The sequence below is a fragment of the Megalobrama amblycephala genome, linkage group LG22 (assembly GCF_018812025.1).
Source record: "Megalobrama amblycephala isolate DHTTF-2021 linkage group LG22, ASM1881202v1, whole genome shotgun sequence".
Classification (NCBI taxonomy): Eukaryota; Metazoa; Chordata; class Actinopteri; order Cypriniformes; family Xenocyprididae; genus Megalobrama; species Megalobrama amblycephala.
This window is the reverse complement of record NC_063065.1, coordinates 26415860-26443247: the sequence shown is the minus strand read 5'-3', so window position 1 is coordinate 26443247 and position 27388 is coordinate 26415860. Positions and strand designations below refer to the sequence as shown.

At 37.7% G+C, this 27388-nt stretch overlaps 1 protein-coding gene and 1 long non-coding RNA gene across 5 annotated transcripts in view; one reads left to right on the top strand and one right to left on the bottom strand.

The window, feature by feature from the left end:
- The window catches only part of ofcc1 (orofacial cleft 1 candidate 1), a 141285-nt gene extending 131517 nt beyond the window's left edge, over positions 1-9768 (bottom strand). For 3 of the 4 annotated variants that reach the window (XM_048175062.1, XM_048175057.1, XM_048175059.1), the window contains exon 1: positions 9662-9768. The gene's annotated coding sequence lies outside the window, so the exon portion shown is untranslated. Of the gene's footprint in view, positions 1-5077; positions 5242-9661 lie in introns of those variants that run through there. The other variant, XM_048175058.1, reaches the window with a different exon arrangement.
- Positions 34-18014, top strand: LOC125258175. The gene is made up of 3 exons (XR_007182542.1): positions 34-361; positions 8487-8566; positions 17965-18014. It is a non-coding gene; the product is annotated as an uncharacterized LOC125258175 (long non-coding RNA).
- Positions 18015-27388: the final 9374 nt, after the last annotated feature.

The window sequence follows — 27388 nt, the reverse complement described above, 5'->3', positions numbered from 1 at the left end:
TCCTATGTAAGAGTAGGGAATCCCCACCCATGACTGGTGATGACCTGCCCTTTTAGCATAGACACACCCTTGAGTGAGAAGCAACTCCGCCATTTCTGTTTACTCGCTGTATCCGTTAGCTAGAGGATTACAATGTCTGCACAAACAACAACAACAACAACAACAACAACAAAAACACTACAAATATTCTGTTGTTGGATGTACCGGAAATGTGCCGGAGAATGGCGGTAAAATGTTATATATCTGCGCAAATCATTTTACGCATGACTGCTTCACCAACGAGTCAGTACAACGCTGGATTTGCAAAAATGTTGTTTCTGAAGGATGGGTAAAATTGGCTCTAACTTCATATCCAGAACAAGTAAGTATGTCACTTCATATTTTGCTTTCTGAATGAGCTTTCTAGAATGTTGTAGGCTAATGTAGCTAAAGTTACCCTAGTCTCTGACTGTATTCACAGAGACTAACTTAGAGCTGTGTCGTTAGTTTTATCCCCAAAACGCTCACCGTCTGCGTAATTCATAAATTCAACATTTATTATGCACTGTATTGTCAGGTGACTATATCTGAATTGTACTAATAGTGTAATGTTTATTTGCACTTCGGAACAAGAGTAAAACGAGTGATGTTGGTTGCTTTTATTGAAATACAATACACAACGCCAGGCGCGCCGTTGGCACGGGGGACAGGGGGGTCAGGAGGACCCCAGCAGTTTTGAAAAGACAGAAATCGACCCCCGCACTTTTGATAAGGTCTGCTTCAATCAGTCACAATATATCATCTTTTAGCTTAGGATATTTTCTTTCAAGACCATTTTCACGTTTCTGTGACCTTTTGTTCGTAAATAATCAACTGTTTTGTCGCAGATGTGAACAGGAAATGCGCTTTCGAACGGAGAAACACGCGATCTCCAAGCAATCGATCACAGCGTGCTAACGTTTTAGGACAGGTCGATGGTATATAAATCGTGGCCGAACGTTAGCGTTTGTCATTGTCCATTTAGAAACCGAGAAATTCGACACTTTAAGGTAAGGAAGGCTGATCTCTCAAGTTGACGCGCGAGCTGGCTTGATTGAAGTTTTCGTGAGGATTTGTAGTTTATGGACTGTTTTGATTTCGGTAATTAGGTATAGAAAGTTAAAAGCATTGATGGCATCTATAAAAGAGATATCTAAAAGCGAAACTAAAGTTATTGCCTCGACCGGCGAGTGGGGAGGACGCACGAGAGGAGACCTGCGCGTTTAATTGGTATGTGTATACTGTAATAGCCTACTGCATTTACAAAGCTTATCAGAGGCATGCACTTTGATCGTGAAAGTGAAAGTGCCCTTTCGCATCGCGGTGCCCCCGCGTTCCCATTTCTCTCGATTTGAACCGTGAGCTCCAGTCCATTACAATTTAGGGCCCTTGTATACTTCATTTCCCGCATTCCGCGCCCCTGCACAACGCAAATGCCATGGCATGTCATAAAAGACATATAAGTTAACTATGTAAATTATAACCGTAATTAAACAAAACGATACCTGCTCTATCTCCTTGCAGCATATATTCTCTGTGAGCATCCTACATCCTACTACAGTTCCCACACGAGCACCTATACAACAGTTATAGATTAACATGATGGTACATGCTAGATGGTAAGTTGAATCAATGTAACTCCACAACGTAAATGTATTCAGTAACCATTCAGAAACGTCCAGTTGCAGTCTAAAAGTTGCACTTGGAACCTCTTCCCGAGTCTCTCCATCAGTGTCTGACTCCAGTTCAAAGTTCAAACATGTAAGGCTGTACTCCACAACTGGTTATTACTGACATTTTGGCTGGGTGAGATTCACCTGTTTTGTTTAAAGAGTTTACGAAGCATACTTCCACCCTCTTCTGGAATGAGTACTGGGAGCTGCAGCTCATTTAAATATTTTAGACATGTCAGGATAGTTTTTGTTGGAAATTGCATATGTAACTCACCCCAGGCAAGTGTGAGGAGACGGGGGTGGTGGAAGGATGCAGGAAAAAATACTGTCAAGTAACATAGGTGATTCGGCTATGTATGTATAGACCTCCTCTTATGCTGACTGGGTATAGGGGTGGGCGATGTGGCAAAAATATCATATCACAATTTTTTTCAGGAAATTCATGATTTTATCACGATTCTCCATGTTGTTTTTACTATTTTGCAAGAGACAGAGCATTACAGCCAAACTAATTTCCCTATTTTAAAAACAAAGCCTTACAAAATAACAAAATATAAAATAAAAAATAAAATAAAAAAGGCAGACATTTAGGCCAAAGTGGAAATGATAAAAATCTTTGTCATTATTTTATTTGTTATTAAAAAATAAGAAAAAAGATAGGCCACACATTATACAAGTGAAACCAACAGTGCTGTATATTTTTCAACTACAGTATCAGTTGCATTCAAGTAAAAAAATTAAATGAACAAATTTAAAAATAAAACACTAGACTTCACTGTATAAATTGTACATTGATTCTTAATAAAGCTCATTTTAATCATCCACGATCAAAAATCGTGATATCGCATACCCCTGACTGGGTAGATGATTTGAATGTGCTCACACCGAACTTTGTTAATAAAACATCATATTGTGTAGGAGTGGCATAGGTTAGTTGTCGCAAAGAGTGAGAAAGGTTGACATGGAGCATGCTAAATATCGAACCTCTGGGGATTTACCCATTAAAAAAAAAAAAAAAAAAAAAAAAGAGGAGAGTCTGCTGACAAAAAGACAACGAAGAGAGTCAACATTGGCTTGGCTTTTCAGAGATGGCAATAACTGAGGGATTTGAAATGTTGTAAAAGCGAAGCAGAGATGGCATTTTTATTATGCAACAGGTGAGTAAGGTATTTTATTGAACAGATAAATCGCCATATGTAGCTTTCTATTGTAAAGTTCATTGTAAAGTATCTTTTGTGAAGGATCATTTCATTATGGTTGTTGTAGTGCTGTACTGAAATTTATTTTCAAGGAAGTACCATGTGTTTATTAATGGGTATAGCTACAGTAACATCTTCAGCTAGTCAGCTTGAAATCTTTTCCATCTGAACTGGATCTGTTAAAGGTTTCACAATGTACCCAAAGTTCACAAATGAAAATTCCATCATCATTTACACACCCTATTTTTGTTACAAGCTCAAACATGCTGCGTAACACACGAGAATGAACCTCATTGGTTCTCACAAGCCAAGCAAGCATACTTGATGAAATGAATAAAAACCTTAATTAAATATGTACTTCATATAGCCTAAAGCAATCATGTCACTTCAGAAAATTTGGACGAAACTGTTCAATTCATATGGATTAGTTTTACGATCACTTTATGAACTTTTTAAAGAAAACATCAAAGTGGTAGTTGTGTAGCTGTCAGTGACAACAACATGAGTACTGAGTAATTAATGACAGAATTTTCATTTTTGGGGAAACTAACCCTTTAAGCTTAGTAGTTAATTACTGACACAAGATGCATGAGACCTCTTTTTTCTGTTTGTTCATGTGACGTTTGGCATAAGCTAATTTGGGCTAAAAAAGAAAAGTTAAGTGTGCTATTATTAAAAAAAAAAAAAAAATCCACATTTAATGTGGCAATATTAAAGTATGGCGCATTAAAGGGTTAGTTCACCCAAAAATGAAAATAATGTTATTTATTACTCACCCTCATGCCATTCCACACCCGAAAAAGACCTTCGTTGAAATCCGATGGCTCAGTGAGGCCTCCATAGCCAGCAATGACATTTCCCCTCTCAAGATCCATTAATGTACATATTTAAATCAGTTCATGTGAGTTAAGTGGTTCAATATATAAGCGCGAGAATATTTTTGGTGCGCCAAAAAAACAAAATAACGACTTATTTAGTGATGGCTTTTCAAAACACTGACTTGACTTGACCTGTGTCGACATGATTCATGTTCAAACCGCCAAACTGCTGAAATCTTACTTTGGCGCTCCGAATCGCCGATGTTATCTGACTTCCTGATAGTTAAGATTTTTTTTTTTTTTTTTTTGGCTACCAAAAATATTCTTGTCGCTTTATAATATTAATATTGAACACAGTTTAAATATGTTTTAGTACTTAATGGATCTGAGAGAGGAAATGACCTTCAGGTCTCACTGGTGTCAACAAAAATATCTTAATTTGCGTTCCGAATAAATTTTGGGAACGGTAGGAGGGTTAATAAATGACTGTATAACCCTTTAAATTTATTACTGTTTGTGTAGACATGCACACTCATCAACAATAGTGCACAACACAAAAGTGCTAACAATAATAAATAAGGAGAAAAAGCAAATAATCAGCAAATAAAGAAAAAGTAAAGCTGTATAATTTATTCAGGCCAGAGACAGGGCTTATAAACCAAAAATTAAACAGATTTTTGATATTTTTTTTAATTTATTTTTACAGGAGTAGGCCTAAGCTTTTATAAGGGGGGGAAAAAATCATTACTGGTGTTCATCTTGACACAAAACAATGGCACTGGCATATTTTAAGATATGTAAGTGCAAGTTGCTTTCAGTTAAAACAGCTCAAACATGCATGTTTGTCTGGGACTAGGCTTAAGCCTTGTCTATGAAACTGGGTATCAGAGTTTTGGGGTAAGTAAGACTTCTAGTTAAGTTGATTTAATTAGTGCGACGTAACAGTGAACTAACGGTAAAACTAGTTTGCATATTTTTAGGTATAGGCTAAACAAAATAGTTTTTACAGTGTACTACAGTGTACATGGTATATCCAAAAAAAAGTATTAATATCATAGAGCTTTTTATTTGTATGAAAAAAAAAAGTGTCACATATTAGAAAACAGCAAAATGTTAGGTAAAGAACTCTAATGTGATCCTGCTTCAGCTTATCTACAGTGCAGTATACTGTTTACAGTGCAATACAGTAATATTTTAGATGTTCAATAAAACAATAAAAAAACAATAAAATGAAGCAATAAGGATCAAAGTAGGATTTTTGTAGCATTTGTTGTAGACAAAACAACATCTCAAAATATGGCTTATATGTGGAGACAATATTAGTGTCAATACACACACACACACACACACACGCACTTACAACACTTACCTCAGTTAGGTATGAAACTCTGGAATATCATTATGAGATGCTAATGTGCTGTTAATAAAAGAGCACATTCAGTCATTTTTCTTTTTTGCTTGCAGTTGTTCAAAAGTAATACAAAGTTGATTAAACACATTTCAGGTCATACTGACATGCATTACTGATGCCTGTAAAATTATCGGGCAAAGCGTCCGTCACTATGGTGACAGTGACGTATACTGGGTTTCACTAAATTACAAGGGACACAACGGTGAAGGCTTACCTCATGCATATTAATTAGGTTTACGTTGCTTGGTAACTTTCTTGTAGTGTCAAGTCATGTAATTAATATTCATGAGCCAGCCCTTCTCCATAGTAGGACATGGTACATTTTTAGCATTTCCCGTATGACATACATCTATGATATGTCTGTACACAATGATCTTTGAGGGAAAATGTTGTGTTTGCCAGTTTGGCTGATGAGTTAAGAGGTGCGTGTAGCAGATGGCCTATCCGGCCTATTCTAAATGATCTTTCATTATTGATGGAGATCAGAAAGTGACTTTATGTGCAAAAGAGCCCTTTGTTACCTCTCTGCATCAATTATCATAATGAGTTCTTATCTAAGGTGAGTTTTCATGCAGCTTTGTAAACATACATTATGTAGTATGACAATTTACACAAAAGTTCCTCATACATAATTTACAAACGTACTTCAAACAAAGCCAACCAAAGGAGCCAAACATCTGCTGTGACGGATGATAGGTGCTACACAACACACAGCTCTCCTGTAAATGACGCACCACAGCATGGTAAATGTTTGACCTCAAAAGGAACACACACATCATGCACACACAATAACGAGACCAGTCACAAGATACTTAGGATAAGTACTAAGATTTTTTTTTTCCCCCACTGGATGTTTCTGAAACTCAGAAATTATGTATGGAAATATATTTGGATGACTTTTCAGTTAGGGCACTTTTAACTACTTTTTTTTTTAATTATTATTAAATTAAGTTAATTAAATGTTAAAACATTTATCACATAGCCTAAAATAAATATCTGATCATGTGATTTTGATCAAGTGGATTTTGCTAATACTCATAAATATTCCTCATTGACATCTATGGTTCCATAAAGAACCTTAAACATCCATAGAACCTTTCAATTACACTAAAGGTTCTTTGTAGTGGAAAAAGGTTCTCCCAAAAAGTTCTTCAAACTAAAAACAAAAACTTCACCCACTTTGCATTGTTACAATGTTGGTAGTATATGTAAATTAGTGTTGTCACGATACCAAAATTTTGACTTCGATACGAATACCTAACTTAAATATCACGATACCGATACTTAAACGATACTACGGCAAAAACCTAAAACAGCAGGAAAAGTACATAAATAACACATATGACAGAACTTCTTTCTTCACCAGTGTGCAGGCTGATAATTCTGGATTTGAGCTTCACTGCTGTGAAGTTAGAGTTAGATTTAATATAATTTTTAATGTTTATTATTTTCATGCTCAATAAAATTGTTAAATTATTTGCTGTTATGCTTTTTTTGCTGTTTTTTTTAATACATGTAAGTGTTTTTGACAGTAAGATTATTGTAAAAATTAGATTACTGTAAGTACTTAGAGCAATGTTATTAAAGCATAAATTGGTTTAAAATAACCGTATATACTCTTCACATATTTATGTATTTTTAAATTAATTTTATTTTTGCAACCAGATATCACTTATTAAACTTAGACTCACTAATACACCTCAGGTCTGCTTGCACGAGTAAAATGAATAAAAAACACTCATTTAATGTTTGAGAGCATAAACATAATGCTGGTATCACACTGAACCTGCCGCTCTTTAAATTCTTTGTACAAATCGGGATGTTTGACGACAAGATGCTTTTGACTCCCTTCGCTTGCGTTATTTTGTAACATCTTTTGCAGTCGGGCTTTGTGGTGTCCGTGGGCTTGCCCTGACTGTCGGCAATGTAAGCAAAATAATGCCATATTTTTTTATTTTATTACATTGTTATTGTAAGGGTAAGTTTATTACTGAAAATTGCATCATACTATATATACTCTTTAAACAGCATTATAGTAAAATAGAACACTATGGCAACAGTTTTCTTATTCAGACATGGAGGTTTTTATTTTCCATCATTGGCATTTTCTCCATATTTACGATAACATTGTTGCCAACTAATTTTCAGAAGCTCACTGTTGGACATTTCTGTAATTTGTACAGTCATTTATCGTATCGCACTGATCCGCATCTGGTGTAGACAGTATCACTGATTATAATGGGTTCTATTGTCTTATGTCGCATCACGGCGCTTGCGTTCAGGGTAGACACGGAACCAGAACGGTAATGCCGCTTGGTTTTGCCCGTGGATGGAACTCATGCGTGGAAGAGTTCCGGAGAACAGTTGTGCTGTGTATCAATATACCTTATATCGATAACATTGAGGGTGTATTCACACCTATAGATTGTTTGTTTTGTTCTTATACAGGGACTTAATTTGTTACAATTTTGCATTTTCTGCTTGGTTCAGTTCGCTTTCACAAGGAAACATTTCAAAGTGTGCAAAGATGTGTACACGCAAGTCACATGCGAGTACAACTGTCCTTTTATTGGTCAGAGTTTCCTCTGTGTCATCCATCCAGATGATTGGCAAGTTCGCTCCGTGACCGTGAGCTTATTGTGGCTTTATTTGTAATTGTCAAGAACACTGTACGAATGTAGCCTTCATTCCAGCTGTTAAATTATATACTACATTTGTATTAATTAAACACTCTCTCTCTGGATCTCCCAGCAATGTCTAGTATGCTAACTGTGTCGAGACACATGCGAACACTATACAGGATATTAAAAAGAAGTGCAGTTATCATTTGGTTTGTTGGTCCGTTGGGTGGAATTGCTTTCATATCTCAAGCGAACTGCCCCAGAGTTAATTTACAATTGGGCCGAGACCACCTCATTAAGGTGATCTCAGAGTGATCGTTTTGGTGTGGATCCGAGTGTGACTGCCGCATTCACATATGCCTCAACGAACTGAATTAAGGGAGAAAATGCACCAGGTTCCAAAACAAATGCTTCAGTTTGAAAGCACCCTAAGTTAACTAATGTGACATTCTGTTCAGAATATAGTTATCATTGGCCAGTATCCTAGTTGTAAAAATAGCATTGTATGTTAGCTAGTACAACAAAAGTTTTATGGCTAGCCACCTTTTGTGTTTTAGCATTTTTTTTTTTATGGAATTTAAGATTTAGTGCATCTGCAACAACGCATTAAGAAAGACACGAGCATGCCGAGACTGATAATTTGACTGATGATACTTGATAAGAGAAGATTTGCCTATGATTTTGAGAGGTCTGTGTATTCCATATGGGGTATGTCCTTTTAAAAGTGTGTAATTTCTTTTTTTCAGGGAACACATTTCTCTCTGTAACAAAGAAGATGGTGAGCAAAGGTAGCCTTCATTTTGGAGCAGCACCTGGGTTTTGCCTTGTATGTATTCTTTGGCAGCTTATATATATTTTTTCCCATTAATTTTCAGTTGCCTAAAGTTTCTTTTTGAGGATAAATCCAGAGCATACAACATAATGCACCGCAAAAAGTTGTAATACAGTAAAAATGGTGAAGATGCACTGTCCAGCACTGTGTAGCAGACTGTGTATTTTTAAGCTTTATATATGCAATGTTTAAATGATTTTTGACAAAAAAAAAAAAAAGAAAGAAAGAAAAGTTCACAGCTGATATCACTCACAATGCACTTTTGCAGTCACGTAGACAGACCATTTGTTGTGACTGTGACGGAGTTGTGATTATGTGAGAAAATGTGTGCACTTTAGGCCGGGTTCACACCGCAAGCGGCAGCAGAGCGGAAGCAGCGCGTATTTTTTCCGGCGCCCATGTTAACGGATGAGAGCGTTCACACCACACGCAGAAGCTGCGTGGCAGCGCGGAGCAAGAGCAGAGCAGAAGCAGCAGTGCCGCGATCGTTTCGGCGCTGGGTCTATTTTTGCTGCGCTGCTAACGCTCAATTAAAGTGAAAGTACACCTTTGATGGACAAAATAAATATGATTTCACACAAAAAAGTGCTCAAAATGCACAGAATAATCTAGTGTGTTTTAACAAGAACTGAAGTATGTCAGGAGAGAAAATTAATATTAAAAAATATTTATAGAAGATTTACTCATTTAAACTTGTTTTTAATTATTTAGTTTGGGTTAAAGTATGGTATATTATAGAAAACTAAACTAGCCAGAAAATATGATATATAAACATTATTTTAGTTATTACACAGACAGCAATTTAGGCTCTTGCATACCCAAATCAAACCCGAGTTTGCTGGCTTTTTCGCCGAGTTTGTGGTCTTGTAAACATGTTCATGCGTCAGATGATGTAAAACACAAAGCTTACCTCATTCGTGTGTAGCAATGGATGACACGAGGCTTTTATTTATTTATTTTTTATTTATTTTACGTTTATATTTGAGTGTTGTACACCTTGCATGTTAACAAACTTTCAAGACTATCAAGTTTAACAATGACCAATTATAAAAAACAAATTCATAGCTGTCTTTGTAAAGAAATGCTCACTTTATATGTAGCTTCGAGCTGCTGCTGTGACGCTTCCAGTGTGAATACTCGCGCGTCTCTGCAGCTGCAGTTCACGCTCACGCGCTGCTAACGCGCTGCTTCCGCGCTGCTTCCGCTCTGCTGCCGCTTGCGGTGTGAAACCAGCCTTAGTGTTTGAGTTAGCAACTTATAAAAAGTTGCTAAACATTGCCAAATACACTTTAAAAGTATCTAAATTTGTTGCTTGGTGCTTTTTGAAAAAAAAAAAAAGTTGCTAAATCTAGCAACACAATTGCTAAATTGGCATCACCAAGCATATCCATAGTAGACTGGTGGGAGTGGCCTTGTACAGCAACATGCCCTGTGCATTATGGGTGTTGAAGTTTTCCTACCTGTTTGGCAAAAGTGAAGCCTGTTTTCTCGGGTAGCACAGATTTCAAATTGTTAGCCTTTCTACTGTATAGGCAGCCAAGTTTGATTGAAAGCCCATTTTGCCAGAAGTTAAGTACCTTTAAGAGCTGTTCTATGAAAGGTTCCCTAATTGGTCATTTAATGGCATTGCTGCAAAAAAAAAAAAAAAAAAAAAAAAAAAAAAACCTTTTGGTACCTTTATTTTTAAGAGTGTCAGTGTGCCTTAAGCTATTATTTCCTCAAATACTCTTAGGGGACAGAGAGTTTCAGCAATTCACCCTTTACCGGGAGTTTGACTCCTTTTAATTGACTAGCGATCTGACCAATTGTAATGGTGAATCTGCCATTTTGTTTGACAAACAAGTGCCACAAAACAGTATTTATTGTTATTGTTAACAATATTAATTTGAAAGCTGAGACTTTGTTTCATACCAAAAGTAACCTGCTCTGTCTTGTCTGTCGGCACTTTGTCAGTGTCCTCTTTGCTTCACAATGTATTTTTCACTGTGTGAGGACATTATGTGTAGCATAAGAGTGCCATAGCTTGTTGAACATAGCAACAGTAACTAAGGGGGGCAGGTCTTTGCGAAGGGTCAATTGAAGAATCACTGTATATGGCATAAGTCATTACAGAGTTAATAATATCAATGTACAAATCAATAACAATAATTGAAGTGCCTTCCTATCTTAACTCAAATCATGGATTGATTGATGTTCCTCAAAGACATTTTCAGACATGGTTCTATTAAACCACACTTCATCACGTCTTTGTGCTTTGACTAATTACTTAATATTATGATAAGCACATCAAACTGCCCATGATGTCTTTTTTGGAGATGCTGCCACTGTCACACTGCTATTGTTCCACTTTACTGATTCATTATTGTAAAGTATGCCATTAGTGTCCATGTGCTTATTAGGCAGGTTGTTAGAGAATCTAAATAAGACATCTTGTGACGTGGCCGGCGTCTCTCTTCCATTACTCCCCTTGATTGTTCACATGATTACATATAGACCTGAATCCAGCCCTAGCTTATCCAATTAATTCCATGTGTAGGGATGAAAGAGGTTGATGATGTTATCTTACCTAATTAACCTGCGTAAAGCTCCGACTGGAGGACAGGCCCAATCATCCCTCATCTAAGTGTTCATTACTATCATTAGCGTAAGGGGACTAAACCTTGGGATGCTAGGGCACCATTAATTTATATTGAGTCCCTTTTTACCTCACTTTGCAGTCATTTGTCAAAACTGAGACCAACCACGTCTGGAGCTAAAGCTGGCTGAAGAGTTGGCTATTTATTTAATCAGTCTGTAACGAGAAGAGAACATACACATCTGGTAAATGTAGAGGCTTGTAACTTGCCGTAACTTGCTTTATCTGCTTTGTGTTCTTCCGTTCACACATGCTTATTTTCCATTACACAAGACATTGCCAAGTGCTGATGGGTAATAAAATATTGAGTTTGAGTGTCTGAGAGTTTGAACATAATGAAAGATAATTTGAAGATAATTCAAAATCAAAATAGTGATGTAACCATTAAGTAAAAAGTAATTAATTAGTTTCCTTAGCGTGAAAATATTTGAATGTACACTTCATTTTTTTTTTTTTTTTTTTACAAAATGTGTGAGTTTGGTGTGGTTTGGTGGATATAGGTTTAATATCAATAGTAATGGGGGGGGGGGGGGGGGGGGCTTTGAGCTGTGCACGAGATGGAGCGGGACACGGAAAATGAAGTAAGGCCTGGCTGTAGTCTACCTGCGGCTTAAGACAACTTTTATTTTCTTTCACACACAGCACAGAGAAACATCTTTCTAATAAACCGACCAAACTGCCTGTCAAGTGATAGACGAAACTGACAATGATTTTATCTTTTTTAAACAAATGAAAGGCAATGTGGACATTCACAGCCACGATGTACAGAACACTCTCAAAGATATAGAAGAAAACGAATAAAAACATTTTGGATCAATAAACTTTAAATAATAACTGCAGAAAGGCCACACTGCAAATAGATATACATTTCATATGTCGGCAAATCAAATTACATCGGCTAAATTGTCTGTGCGAGCAAGCTTTAACTCTACAGCGCAACATTGATGCACCAAAAAATTAATTAATTTAATTTAAATATATATATATATATATATATATATATATATATATATATATATATATATATATATATATATATATATATATTTTTTTTTTTTTTTTTTTTTATCAAACTTTAATTTACAGAATTGAATTAGAACAGAATATACCGTTCTAATAAATGAAAATAGCCTATTTAAAAAAATTAAATATGATCAAGTCAAACTGCAAAATGCCTGAAGTGCAGGGGAACATAGGCCTATATTCAAAACACAAGCCAGAAATAGTTAAATTAGGTAACCCAGAGTGATCAATAAATAAATTAAAATTAAATATATTATTAAAATAATGAAAGCTAGAATTGTCAACTTGTCTTTTTAACTGCAGAGACAATAAACGCTAAACTTGAGTGGCAGTCTTTTTAGCTAAACATTAACAGAATCCAAAAATCACATTACATCCAGCTGAAATAGTTTGAAATCACTTGTAGCTACCCTACCTGATTGAGAGACAAAAATCCAGTCTTTCATGCGATCTGCCTGTGTCCGTTTGAGACTTTTCAAATAGTGCGCTATAGTCAGCTCGTTGGTCGGCAGATGCGCGCCGCAGTGTTTGTCGTTGTTGAGTTCTAGGACATGAGCTGTTGGCACAACTTGCATCATACGTTTTTTTGATCATCTTTTACCATTTCAAAGTGCATCCAATTGTACACTTTATCCCAGACATTGTTGAAGATTTAATCCCTGCCGTAAAGATGCTCATCTGCCGGTCACGGATCATAGAAGTGAAACTTTCGGTCACAGGTTGGATTTATTCACTCACATTAAAAATATTTATTAAAAGCTTCTTTCTTTTCACATTTTTATTTATAGTGTTAACATAATAGGCTGTATATTAACCTATTGGGAAAGAACCGGTATGTCTATGTAAAATCAGATATTGAGCGCCCCCATATCTCTTCTCATGACACCTCTGCGACGATTCAACTGTGAGATTGGTAGTCAAATCAGGCTCCTCCTATAGAAGATTCTAATCGTCGACTATTCAGGGTCACCCCTAGTAATTAATATTAACATTTACCTATGTATTATTTATTAGTTGCATCTGTTAATATTATTTAATGGACCTGAGCTAACATTAACAATGACTTTTTATTATAATAAAATTATAACAAATGCACTGCTCTTTGTTAATGTTAGTCAATGCATTAACATTAATTATTTAAACATTAAAACAAGATTTAATTCACTTTAAAAAAAATCTTAAAAATTAAGAATTAAAAAAGTCTTAAGAATATTATACTTTCATCTAGATTATTTTCCCTTAGTATCATTCTTGTTTGTTACAGTATATCTAGATATTTGAATTTATGCCCCCATAAACAAATCAAAATTTTAATTTAGATATTGAAAATATGCTCACCTTAGGAGAGGAGTTCAAGCCATTGTCTGCCATAAACATGAATAACAATTTAAATGTAAATCATATTTCATTAGTACAGCCAAAAAAACAAAGTCACATCATTGCCAATTAAACTTGAATTACTGAGTTTTAGTTTGGTAGTTTTGTGTAAACTGTGTAAGCAGGTTTCTCTCTGACATTAGACAGGCCTTTTTGTCAAAGCGAATCAACAAGCTGTTGGAGAGAAATGACTTTCCTCTGTTTTGTCAGCTTTTCAGTTTGTTAGGAGGCTTCAGCTTATTAATGCTGTGAAATGCAGGCAGATCAATAGCATTCATAGGGCAATGTGTCATTTGTTAATCGGGTATTGATGAGAATATCGACAGGAGGCTAATTAATCGTAGACCACGAGAAGCCTTCCATGTGTTTCCTTAATTATGTTCTTCATCTTAGTCTGTACTCACACCGGATGAAGTTCGTAAGCAAAGTTCACTGTCTGCTGCCCTCAGCGCTCACAACACCTCCCGTAGGAAAGAAAGGCTGCAGTCTTTCATTGATGTGAATTTCCTGAGGTGGTACATTTACAGCTTCATTAATTGCCACACTTTCTAAGTTTGTGTTTTTTTGTTTTGAGAGAGAGTTTAATCTGTCTGAGCTGATAGTGGGCATATTTAACTTTATTGTCCATCATTTATGATCCAATTTAATGAGAACTACACAACAATTTTCCTGTTTTTATGTTGGTGAAAATAGCTTTTGGTTTAATTAAGTGTGTTTGTGTATTACAGTATACCGAGATGTTACTGAGTACTGTTTAACTTGGGAGTCTCCTCATAGGAGGGCCATTTTAACATTCAAGCACAAGAAAGCTCAAAATTTCTGAAAATTTACTTTCCTTTGCATTATTTCTAATTTACTTCAAATTTCATTACTAAAATAGTGTCTCTATCATTGTTACATACAGTATTAGTTTTTAACAGTTAGTGCAAATATTTTAGCTTAAATAACATCAAAATCTTGCACTGAACAACACTGTATTGAACAAATGCAATCCCTGACCTGAATACATTTGTATGCTATTCTATTTCATTCCAGACACCTGACAGCGCTTCTGCTCAGATGAGCCACATTTGTCCAAGATGCCGTTTGAGGCGTCTTGGTAACGTTTATAGGTAGCATCGGATGCGTTTTGGTGGTTTAAATCGACGCTCGCAACATGCGCGAATGCTTTTACTGTAATTTAGGCAAGCGGGCTCATAATAGAAGTGATGTGGTCGCGACACGCACGCGGTGCGGCGTGCTCATTTTTCCAGGTGCACCTATGCTGCGGCAAGATGGAAACATCTTTATTAGAGTGCAGTTCATGGTTGCATAGCAATGACAAACGCCACAAGAGCGAAAAAATACTGCAATGTCCATCTTTCTTGAGGGGGGGGTTACTGAATATTAGATCTATTTCTTCAAAAGCACTTATTGTAAATGAAATTATCACAGACAATAAACTAGACTTGCTGTGTTTGACAGAAACCTGGCTAAAACCAGACGATTACATTACTTTAAATGAATCTAGTCCTCAAGGTTATGATTATCGACACAATCCTCGACAGAAAGGCAAAGGGGGAGGTGTTGCTGTAATTTATAGTAATATATTCAGAATCATTCAAAAGAATTTCAAATATAATTCCTTTGAAGTGATGGTGCTTTATGTAACATTATGTAAGTTGACATTTGTGCTGGCTACTGTATACAGGCCACCAGGGCACCATACTGACTTTATCAAAGAATTTGCTGATTTTCTATCAGAGTTAGTACTGGCTGCGGATAAAGTCCTTGTTGTTGGTGATTTTAATATCCATGTAGATAATAATAAAGACGCATTTGGATTGGCATTTGCAGACATTTTAAACTCTATTGGAGTTAGACAACACGTGTCAGGACCCACTCATTGTCGTAATCATACCTTAGATCTAATACTGTCGCATGGAATTGATATTGATGCTGTTGAAATCCTACCGCAGAGCGATGATATATCAGATCATTATTTAGTCTCGTGTATAATACAATTAGCCAAGGCTACAAAACCACCACCCAGCCATAAATATTGTAGAACCATCACGTCTACCACTAAAGATTGCTTTATAAATAATCTCCCCGAGCAGTTTCATAGCCTTAGTATACCTGACAACTTAGAAGAACTCGATGCTGCAACAGAAACTATTGGCTCTCTCTTTTCCAGCACATTAGATGCAGTCGCTCCTTTACGTCTAAAGAAGATTAAGGAAACTAATCCAACGCCGTGGTATGATGAGCACACTCGGGCTCTAAAACGAGCTGTTAGAAAAGCTGAACGTAGTTGGAAGAAAACAAAACTAGAAGTTTTTCGCCTTTCATGGAAAGAAAAAATGATTGAGTACAGAACGGCTATAAGAAATGCTAGATCTACTTATTTTTCAAATCTCTTAATAGAAAACAAACATAATCCTAGGTATTTATTTGACACAGTGGCTAAATTAACTAGAAACAGAGATTCAACTGCTGACGTTTCCATAGAGCACAGCAGTAATGACTTTATGAACTTCTTTACTTGCAAGATTGATAATATTAGAGAGAAAATTAAAAACATGCAACCGTCTACAGTTTCGCTTCAGACAGTGCACTGTAGTGTCCCTGAGGTAAAACTAGAATCATTCGCCGCTATAGGAGAGGAAGAATTATCTAAACTTATCAAATCAGCAAAATCAACGACATGTATGTTAGACCCAATGCCGACTAAACTACTGAAAGAAATGCTTCCAGAGGTCGTAGGTCCACTTCTTGATATAATTAATTCATCGTTAACACTAGGATACGTGCCAAAAACCTTTAAGCAGGCTATTATTAAACCTCTTATTAAAAAACCTCAACTAGATCCGAGAGATTTAGTAAATTACAGGCCAATCTCGAATCTACCTTTTCTGTCAAAGATACTAGAAAAGGCAGTTTCATCACAACTGTGTTCCTTTTTAGAAAGAAATGGAATCTGTGAGGATTTCCAGTCAGGATTTAGACCGTACCATAGTACTGAGACTGCTCTTGTTAGAGTTACAAACGATCTACTCTTATCATCCGATCGTGGCTGTATTTCTCTATTAGTGTTATTAGATCTCAGTGCTGCTTTTGACACTATCGATCACAACATTCTTTTAAAAAGACTTGAAAACTATATTGGCATTAGTGGAATTGCTTTGGCATGGTTCAAATCGTACTTATCTGACCGTTATCAGTCTGTAATAATTAATGAAGAGATGTCGTATCGATCACAGGTTCAGTATGGAGTACCACAAGGCTCAGTACTAGGACCGTTGCTTTTCACTCTGTACATGCTGCCCTTAGGAGAGATAATTAGGAAGCATGGTGTTAGTTTTCACTGCTACGCTGACGATACTCAGCTCTATATTTCCTCGCGCCCTGACGAAACCTACAAATTCACAAAACTAACAGAATGCATAGCTGACATTAAAAACTGGATGAAAAGAAATTTCTTATTATTAAATTCAGAAAAAACTGATATCCTAATCTTTGGACCAAAAACTTCCTCACGAAAAAACCTTGAATACTCTCTAACACTTGACGGGTGCTCCATTAAATCTTCGTCCTCAGTTAGGAACCTGGGTGTGCTCTTCGATACCAATCTTTCATTTGAAAGTCATGTTTCTAGTATCTGTAAAACCGCCTTCTTCCATCTAAAAAATATATCTAAATTACGACATATGCTCTCAATGACAAATGCGGAACAGTTGATTCATGCATTCATGACCTCAAGACTAGATTACTGTAACGCTCTACTGGGTGGTTGTTCTGCTCGGCTTTTAAACAGACTACAGTTGGTCCAAAATGCGGCAGCTAGAGTTCTTACTAGAACCAGAAAGTATGACCATATTAGCCCAGTTCTGTCAACATTGCATTGGCTCCCTATTAAACATCGTATAGATTTTAAAATCTTGCTACTTACTTATAAAGCACTAAATGGTTTAGCTCCCCAGTACCTAAGTGAGCTCTTAATGCATTATAGTCCTTCACGTTTATTGCGATCTCAGAATTCAGGCCAGTTGATAATACCCAGAATATCAAAATCAACTGAAGGCGGCAGATCCTTTTCCTATTTAGCACCTAAACTCTGGAACAATCTTCCTAGCATTGTTCGGGAAGCAGACACACTCTGTCAGTTTAAATCTAGACTAAAAACACATCTCTTTGCTCTTGCATACACATAACACATTATCAATACATTAACATTTTTCAAATCCGTTAAAGGATTGTTACGCTGCAATAATTAGGTCGGCCGGAACCGAGAACATTTCCTATAACACTAGATATACCTGTACATCAGAATAAGAATGGCATCTACGCTAATATCTGTCTCTCTGCTTATCCCGAGGTTTTCCGGGTGCTGGATCCAGGCCGTATCCAGATCAGATGGAGAACCTGTGTCTGGACCTGACTACAACGCAGCCCAGGAGACAATGGGCCTACAGATCCAGTTCTGGCTGCATAGATTTTTAAATCCCCGTATCCGCTTACAAATATATATATATATAATCTATTTTTAATCTCTATAATAAAAATGTATAATTCAGATTTTGATCTCCATATCCATTTACATATATTATATATATCTTCCAAGGGGTTTTTTCCCTCCTAGGACTTTTTCCCACGCTGGGTTTTCTCCTAGGGGGTTTTTTCCACCCCTGGGAGTCAGCCGACATTGGCTTAATGTAGCACCATCTTGTATATGTTACATATTACCACGCTTGTTTGTACAGCTTATTTTTAACCACTTCCCTTTTTTTCTGTGCGTCTAATATGTAAAGCTGCTTTGAAACAATTACCAATTGTAAAAGCGCTATATAAATAAATTTGACTGACTGACTGACTGACTGACTGACTCTTTAGAACCTGAACGTCTCAGGTTACGCAGGTAACCCAGTTCCCTGAAAAGGGAAAGAGATGTATAAGCTGCTGTCTGAAGCATGTGTTTGGTAATTGGCTGAGTTTGAGGATGTAGCGTAGTATATACCAAAACCAGAAATATGGCCATTGTAGCGTGTCGCCAGATTCTAATTTTCTGAACGTGCAGGCGTGGCAGCCTGACGCAGCGTCTTGTTCCCCTCTTAGGGAACCGGTTTACACGTAACTTGAGACGTTCCCTTTCGAGTGGAACTTAACACCGTGTCATGGCTTGACACTATGTGCACTTTATTGCCAATGTCTCCATGCCACTGGACAATGCCTGCCCCACAATGCTGTGTTTCTGCACAGACAATTGTGAGCATTTGCTAAGACCGGATTAACCCTGTCCAGACTTGACCTGATGAAAGTGTGCAGAGAGGACCAGCCTACCACAACACAAACAATGGTGCACCCCTAGCAAAAGAGTTCTGGAAGACCCGACACACCAAGTGGAGTGGGCCCAAACCCCTAGAGGTGAAGCCATACCACGCACCTCATAGGAGAGGAAGATCATTTCAGTGATTCAGTGCTAGATGCGCTGTTGGTGACCACATTCCCTCTATTGCGGCCACCAAAGCAAACCAGGAGCTGAGAGGCATTACGCCACTGGTGTGAGTGGTGGGCGTAGATCCTCAAAGCACAGATATACAGTACAGACTCTTGCTCTTGCATCTCATGAGGTGGAGGGAAGAAGGCCTGCAAAACAATTGGCTGACCAGCCATACTAGGTAGAACTTTTGGGATATAGTCTGGTCTAGGGTATAGTATAGCTTTGACATCACCTGGAGCAAAGTCCAGGCAGGAAGAGGCAACTGACAGGGCCTGCAAATCTCCTACTGTCTTTAGCAAGGTCAATGATATTAAGAAGGCCACCTTGAGGGGTCAGCATTTTCTCTGAATCTGACTCCAAGGGCTGAAATGGAGCTTTTTTATTTTTATTTTTTTAACACAACCAGGACCAATGCTAGGTCCCATGAAGGAGCTCACGACCTTAGATAGGCCTCAGCTGTCTGGCACCATGCAAGAACCAACACAATAGAGGATGTCTCCCAACAGAAACCCTTTCTAAAGGTATATGCTAAGATGGCAGCTAAGATGGCAGCCAAATAGACCTTTAGTGTAGACAGGGTCAACCCCGCTGACAAACGTTCTTGAAGGAACTCCAGCACTGAACCGAAAGGGCAATTGACTGGTTTCAGTTGATGCTGCTCGCACCATGACACAAAAACTCGCCATTTTAGGGCATATAGCTTTCTAGTGGAAAGGGGTCTAGAGAAGTTTTTCAGATCTCCAGCTTGTGACTGTTGATGGTCCCTTGCACTTGGACAGAAGATCTTTCTAACTGGGATCTCCCAGGGAATGCCATCCAGTAGAGATATCAGAACGGAGCCACTAGCAGGATTCGGTCCTGACAAACCCTTGCTGGAACAGAGGTTTCTGAGAAAAGCTGTTGAGACACAGCCTCGAGAGAGTCCATTTCCCCTTGGCCTTACCTGCCATATGTACTCCACGACTTGTGGATGGAGTCGCCATTCCCCGGGCCTCAGCCCCTGCCTAGACAGGATATCTGCCCCCAAGTTTGCATGCCCCGGAATGTTATTTGCTCTTAGTGACTTGAATTTCTCTTCTTCCCAGAACAGAATCTGCTGAAAAAGGGATGAGAACGCAGACCGCCCCTCATACAGGAGACTACAGATGTGTTGTCCATGAGGACCAGCACACGATAGCCTCTCAGGAGCACTGTATTTCAGTGCTAGAAACACTGCCTTTATTTCTTAAATGGGCCGCCACGCTGGCCTTCTGCTCCTCTCTTGTCACTGGGTTCTGGCTTGGAGCGGCTGGTGGAGGGTGCCGGCTCCTGGACACTACGTGGGATTAATTCTCTGAATGCCACTGACTGCTTTTTAGCTTCCTGGTATCTGTCGACAATGGTATTAAAGGAATTGTTCACCCAAAAATGAAAATTATGCCATAATCTACTCACCCTCAAGCCATCTTTCAGCATAACACAGAGTTAAAGGTGCCCTAAATTATGTTTTTAAAAGATGTAATATAAGTCTAAGGTGTCCCCTGAATGTGTCTGTGAAGTTTCAGCTCAAAATACCCCATAGATTTTTTTAAATTAATTTTTTTAACTGCCTATTTTGGGGCATCATTATAAACGCGCCGATTTTATGCTGCGGCCCCTTTAAATCCTGTGCTCTCCGCCCTTAAACAGTGCCTTAACAAAGTTTACACAGCTAATATAACCCTCAAAATGGATCTTTACAAAGTGTTCGTCATGCATGCGGCATGCATGCGTCGGATTATGTGAGTATTGTATACTGTTATATTGTTTACTTCTGATTTTGAATGAGTTTGATAGTGCTCCGTGGCTAACGGGTAATGCTACACTGTTGGAGAGATTTATAAAGAATGAAGTTGTGTTTATGAATTATACAGACTGCAAGTGTTTAAAAATGAAAATATCGACGGCTCTCTTGTCTCCGTGAATACAGTAATAACCGATGGTAACTTTAACCACATTTAACTGTACATTAGCAACATGCTAATGAAGCATTTAGAAAGACAGTTTACAAATATCATTAAAAATATCTTGTTATCATGGATCATGTCAGTTATTATTGCTCCATCTGCCATTTTTCGCTATTGTTCTTGCTTGCTTACCTAGTCTGATGATTTGGTTGTGCACATCCAGACGTTAATACTGGCTGCCCTTGTCTAATGCCTTTTATAATGTTGGAAACGTGGGCTGGCATATGCAAATATTGGGGGCGTACACCCCGACTGTTACGTAACAGTCTGTGTTATGTTGAGATTCGCCTGTTCTTCGGAGGTCTTTTAAACAAATGAGATTTATATAAGAAGGAGGAAACAATGGAGTTTGAGACTCACTGTATGTCATTTCCATGTACTGAACTCTTGTTATTTAACCCTCAGGGGTCTGAGGCTGATTTGGGGCCTGGAGAAGTTTTGACATGCCCTGACATTTGTGCTTTTTTCAGTTGTTCATAAACATATTAATGACAAAAGTGTCATTACATTGTATTCAGCACAAACTAGGCTACAATAATATGTAAGAAACATGTATTTACATGTTTGTATTTTTAAAGGAATAACGTTTATGCGTGGTTATTGAAAAAACAAAAAACTTAAGTCACTGAAATAAAGCCAAAAAATATATATTAAATCTGTGTTCACAAGACTTCTAGGTATTTGAGGTTGTAGGCTAGAGTTTTTGCTTCAAAATGATGTAAAAATTATCATTCCTACTCCTTCATATAAAACAATAGAGAGATTTAAATTTTCTAAAACATCTTTGGTCAAGAAACACAGTATGCGTGGAGGCGTGAATAATCATGAATAATGGGTGATTCTCACCTGAGAAGACAAAAGAATCAGATAAAGAGCTCTAATGACCTGCATAAATAATGAGCTCTTTCAGTCAGGTAGGCTGTGAAAAAACCCTGTTGATCATGTCTCAGCTCATCATAATGTAAATCAAACATACAGAAAAAACAGCAATACTGTGAAATATTATTACAATTTAAAATAATGGTATTCTATTATTAAAATATAATGCATTTCTATGATACAAAGTGTCTGAACAGTTATGTTACCTCTATGGCATTTCATATAGGCTTTTAGCTTAAAAGCATGCACAATTGGCGAAATATTGATGGATTCTCATGTTTATGTCAATTTTCTATACAGAGGAGTAATATTTATTCAATATTTATTGTTATCACTATGAATGCTGGATACTGTTTTAATTCATACTTGCAGCCGGAGGGCGCTCTGTGCACTTTTAGTCCACAAATGCCAATGCTAAAGAAGAATAGGCAATCCAGGAAATAACTGAACTAACAGAGGCCAGAGATCGCTAACTATGGCTATTCAAAACACTTTTCAAGACAATAAATACACGATTGAGACGATGAATGCATGCACTGCCTCAGAATTTGCCTCTGAATAGCGCTGGCTCCGTGGGCGTGGCCGCATTAGCGGGTAATGAGCTGAATCAAGGACTTCTGACATGGCTGTCTTTTCATACAGATTACATAAACACATAGTGTTTGTTTTCGATTTGACATGTACGATTTAAAACCTGACATTTCAACGTTTCTTTAGACATATGTGTCATTTTTTTGTCATTAGTATTCATAAATTACAGTTCATTTTCTGAGAACTATCAGATTGGAGTTCGTTCAGAGGGAGACGAGAGATCACGCATCATGTTAGTTTTATTTATTTTACAAAAAGCACAACATTTTGTTTTTACTCTGAGTGTACACAAATAAAAGAAGATATTCCACAGATTAAAATGGTGTATAGCTCTTAATTGTATGTGCAACATTGACAGAGTATTTTGAGTCTCTTTCACACTAGTTAGAAAAAAACCGCGGTGATCACGCCGGCGTGACCGCCGACCCGAGGGAGTTAACTATGCCAAGATAAATTAAATTTTTCATTCGAGGGCACCTTTAAATTAAAGGGGACCTATTATGCAAAATTCACTTTTACTTGGTGTTTGAACATAAATGTGTGTTGGCAGTGTGTACACAACCCACAATCTACCAAAAATCCACCCAGTTGCTCTTTTTTTAATAGCCATAAATCATAAGCAGTGTCTCAGAACAAGCCTTTTGCAGATTCTACCTTTTGTGATATCACAAAATGCCTAGGCCCTGCCCACAACTGCTGACGCAATCTGCGCTATAGGCATAGACCCCACCCTCAGTGAGCTGTAAACAGTCCGCCATGTTTATCTCCTCACCAAAGCATTTAACAGCAGCATTCAAATAAGAAATATATTCTTATTAAAGTTACTATAGTTAATTCAATCAAGAGCAGCGAGTGATTTTCTGTTTTTCTTTTGTCGTTTGACTCATTTTAACAGCATATGTAGCAGCAGGTACCGTATATTATGCTGTTTTCACATTAATAGACAGATCTAATATACATGTGATTTCTTTACTTGCTGTTTACATTCACAAACATAACCAACTGTGTTTATGTGAACCGTTTGTGAACTTTGTGTTTTTGACATAACCTTGTGTGTATTTGACAGTTTAAGTGCAATGACACTTAATACTAATAGTTTAATACTCACAGGTCACGCCGCCTGACATCCAGCTCTCTGTGCGTGTGCTTCAGGTGTGTACACTCAGAAAACTATAAATCAGAAGTTTAGACTGATATGGCTTTCAAAACTCATGCAGATAACAAACTTTCATGATGATTAAGAACTGCAATGTCACATGAGCGAGACTGCGATAGAGATGATAATCAAAACCAAACAGATGTTTTAGTTTTTTGACAGAGTATTATTCAGAGGCAAGAGCTGTGAAGACACCTGCCCTCTTCTGGAAAGTGGGATGGGGAGCAACAGCTCGTTTGCATTTAAAGATAATGCACGAGAACAGCATGTTTTCCTTCCACTCAAAAATGGCCATTTACAACATGGTATAATAAATGATCTGTGGGGTATTTTGAGCTGAATATTCACAGATACATTCTGGGGACACCCGAGACTTATATTACATCTTGTAAAATGGGCATAATATGAGAGTGAAACTATCAAAAACAATACACAAAGTGGTTTTAGTAAACAGAATATAAAATATATGCACAATATAAAGACTAAAAGAGCAGAGATAATGGTTTGAGCAAGTAGTGTATAAAACAACACGTATTTATTACCAGTATTGCATAGAAAATTATCTCAATTTACATATTTTACAATTCTTACTGACAATGCTTTTGAAGGCATGAACATTAAAGAAAAACTGGAGCAGCAGTCACATGGAGCTCAATACTTGAGAGAGCTGAGCAAAACTAAGAAGGCTGCTCCCTTGCTTAGTCAAGCAATTTAAATCAAAATAAGAGTCCAGGCAAGAAACCTACAATACTTAATTCTATAGACAGAACACTCCCTGCCTGACATCTGTGAAGATGTCATTTATAACTAAATGTTTAAAGGAGTTTTCTTATTTTCTAAGGAGGAGAATTACTCCAGATACAGACCTTAGGAAAGTTTTGCTGGACCCTTCTTTAGTCACTTTAAGTTCAACCTTGCGAACCCTTCCATCTTGACCAGGGAAAACACTTGTGACGAATGCCATAGGCCATTTATTTTGGGCTACTTGATTGTCCTTTAATAGTACTATGTCACCCTCCTGGATGTTTGGGTGTGGCTCCTGCCATTTGTGGCAAACTTGCAGTGTTTGGAGATATTCTTGTTTCCAGCAACACCAGAATTGGTTGGCTCTAGGCTTTGTATTTGCCGCCACTGGCATTTGATGTCCTTTTCAAAGAAGTTTCCTTGCTTGGGGTGGAGTGCCAGATTTTTGTGTTAGGAACATTGCAGGGGTAAGTATCAAAGGTGAGTCTGCATCCATAGAAACAGGTACTAGAGGTCTATTGTTAATAATTGCTGTCACTTCTGCCATAAGTGTACAAAGCACTTCATCAGAGAGGTTGGAGTGTCCTTCCCGCATCAGCTTTCAGTCAAGAATTCTATGAGCCAGACCAATCAAATTGAAAACCCATGTGCATCCCTCATTATTGATGTACCTTTGCACCTTTGTTTCTTTCATTACTTTGTGGAATTCAAGCTCATTGCAAGCACCAATGAAGTTAGTTCCACAGTCTAAGTGCAGTTGTTTTGCAGGGCCACGGATTGCGAAAAACCTGCGAAGTGCATTGATGCAACTTGAAGAGTCCATAGACATAATGACTTCAATGTGGACTGCACGGGTGCTCATGCAGGTGAAAAGCACCGCCCAGCATTTACTGTGAGCTTGACCTCCTCTTGTGTGGTGAGCTACCACTGTCCAAGGGTCGAAGACATCTAAACCAGTGTAAGTAATGGGACTTATCCGTTCTGGTGGCAAGTCTGAAATTTTTTGCATTTCTAGTTTACCACCAAGTTTTCGACAGGTTACACTTGCTTGAAGAAAACTGCTTATGCATTTTTTGCATCCAATAAGCCATAATCCAGCAACACGAATGGCCTCCTCTGTGAATATATGGTTTGGTGCTCCAGACGTTCAATCTGCCAGTTTTAATCTGCCTTCGACTCTGAGTAGTCCGTCCTCATCTAAGAAAGGATTCAGTTTTGAGAGTGGAACTTTTCCGCTTATGTTTCCTCCCTTAGAGAGTGTTTCAGTTTCTTTGTTGAATGATTCTCTTTGCACAGAGTGGATTATCACGTTCTTGGCTTTTAACAACTCACTTACAGTGTGTGGCTGTGAACACAGGTGCCAAACGCTGCATGTGTTGGATTTGTTGGTGGATCTAAAAGAGCAAGAGCTACATGGATGAATGATGCAGTGGCTCTTTGGATGGATTTCCAAGAGGAAAATCTCTGAAACCTGTCAGAGGTGAGTTGTTTATCCTTTGTTCCTGTAGTACAAATTGTGTCACAGTTGGCCTGATTTCTGTATCTGTATCTGGATTCATAAGCACAAAGTCTGTCATAATGAAGTCATCTTCATGTGACTTACGCAGGAATGCTGGACCTGTAAGTCAGTTAGATTTCACGAGTTGAGATGCATGGATGGACCTAGAAGCAATGTCAGCTGGATTGTGCTCTGTGGGTATATATCGCCACTGCTTTGGTCCTGAAAATTGTCTGATTCTCTGTACCCTGTTGTGGACATAGACGTAGAAACGTTTAGTTTCGTTGTAGATATAGCCAAGTACAGTTTTGCAAATAGCATCCGGTTTGAAGGCAGTCTCTTGAACAATGAGTTATGCTACCTCCACTGCTAAGTCTGCTGCACGAAGATCTAATCTGGGAATGGTAGGCTATTTTTCAGTGTCAGTTTTGCTTTTCCTAAGATGAAGCCAATGCTGATCGATGCATCTCCGTCTAATGCCCTGAGATATGCTACAGCTCCAATGGATTTCGTTGAGGCATCCGAGAAAACACAGATTTCTTTGAGATTTGCTTTTGAAAGAGAGCTGGGTGTGTAAGGACGAGGAATGTGAAGGTGTTGCAAGTCTTTTAATGAATCTCTCCATGATTCCCACTCACCGCGTTTCTCTTGTGACAGTGGTGCGTCCCACTCTGTTCCTTCAATGGATAGCTCTCGGAGTAGAAACCTTCCCTGTATAGTGACAGGAGCCACCAGATCGAGAAGATCAAAGAGACCATAAGGACACCATGGCGTGTGAATGGTTTGTTATAAGCTATGTTTCCATCCAAAGTTGCTGTTTAACTTATGCACACATTTTGAATATGAATAACATTTGCAAATAAAGCAGTTTCCATCCAGCGAGTCAAAGAGAACAAAAACGTCACTTCCTGATACACTGGCGCTAAATATCACTAAGAAAAATGAAAGTTTCTGCGGTAGAAGCCACTGTATATAATAATTTTCATATATAATAAATTATATAAAGATCGGTCCGCTGGTTGGTCCAGTTATGCTGTTACATTGCAAGTTACATGTCTTTTTTGGTAAAAGTGTTTCCATCGTATTTTATGCACATTTTTTCGTGTCGCATATATTTATCCTACTCATTTTTTAGAATTTATGCGCATCTTGGCGTTTCCATCCAGCATTTTTTTATTATTATTTATTCATTTTTATTTTATGCGATATCCCAAAATGTTCATAAAAAATAGGAGGCTGGAAATATAGCTATTGACTGATAGGCTACTTTGAATGTAAATGTGTCAGTTGCGGTTTCCCAATTCAGACCAAGGCTGTGTTGTGTATGTATGGATGTTTCACTGAGATCAAGGTCCTCGATGTCTTTTGCGTGATCTTTAGTTGGGAATGATTTGAGTATGTGTACACTGTTGGATACAATCTTGTGCAGCCGCAGGTTTGATTCAGAGA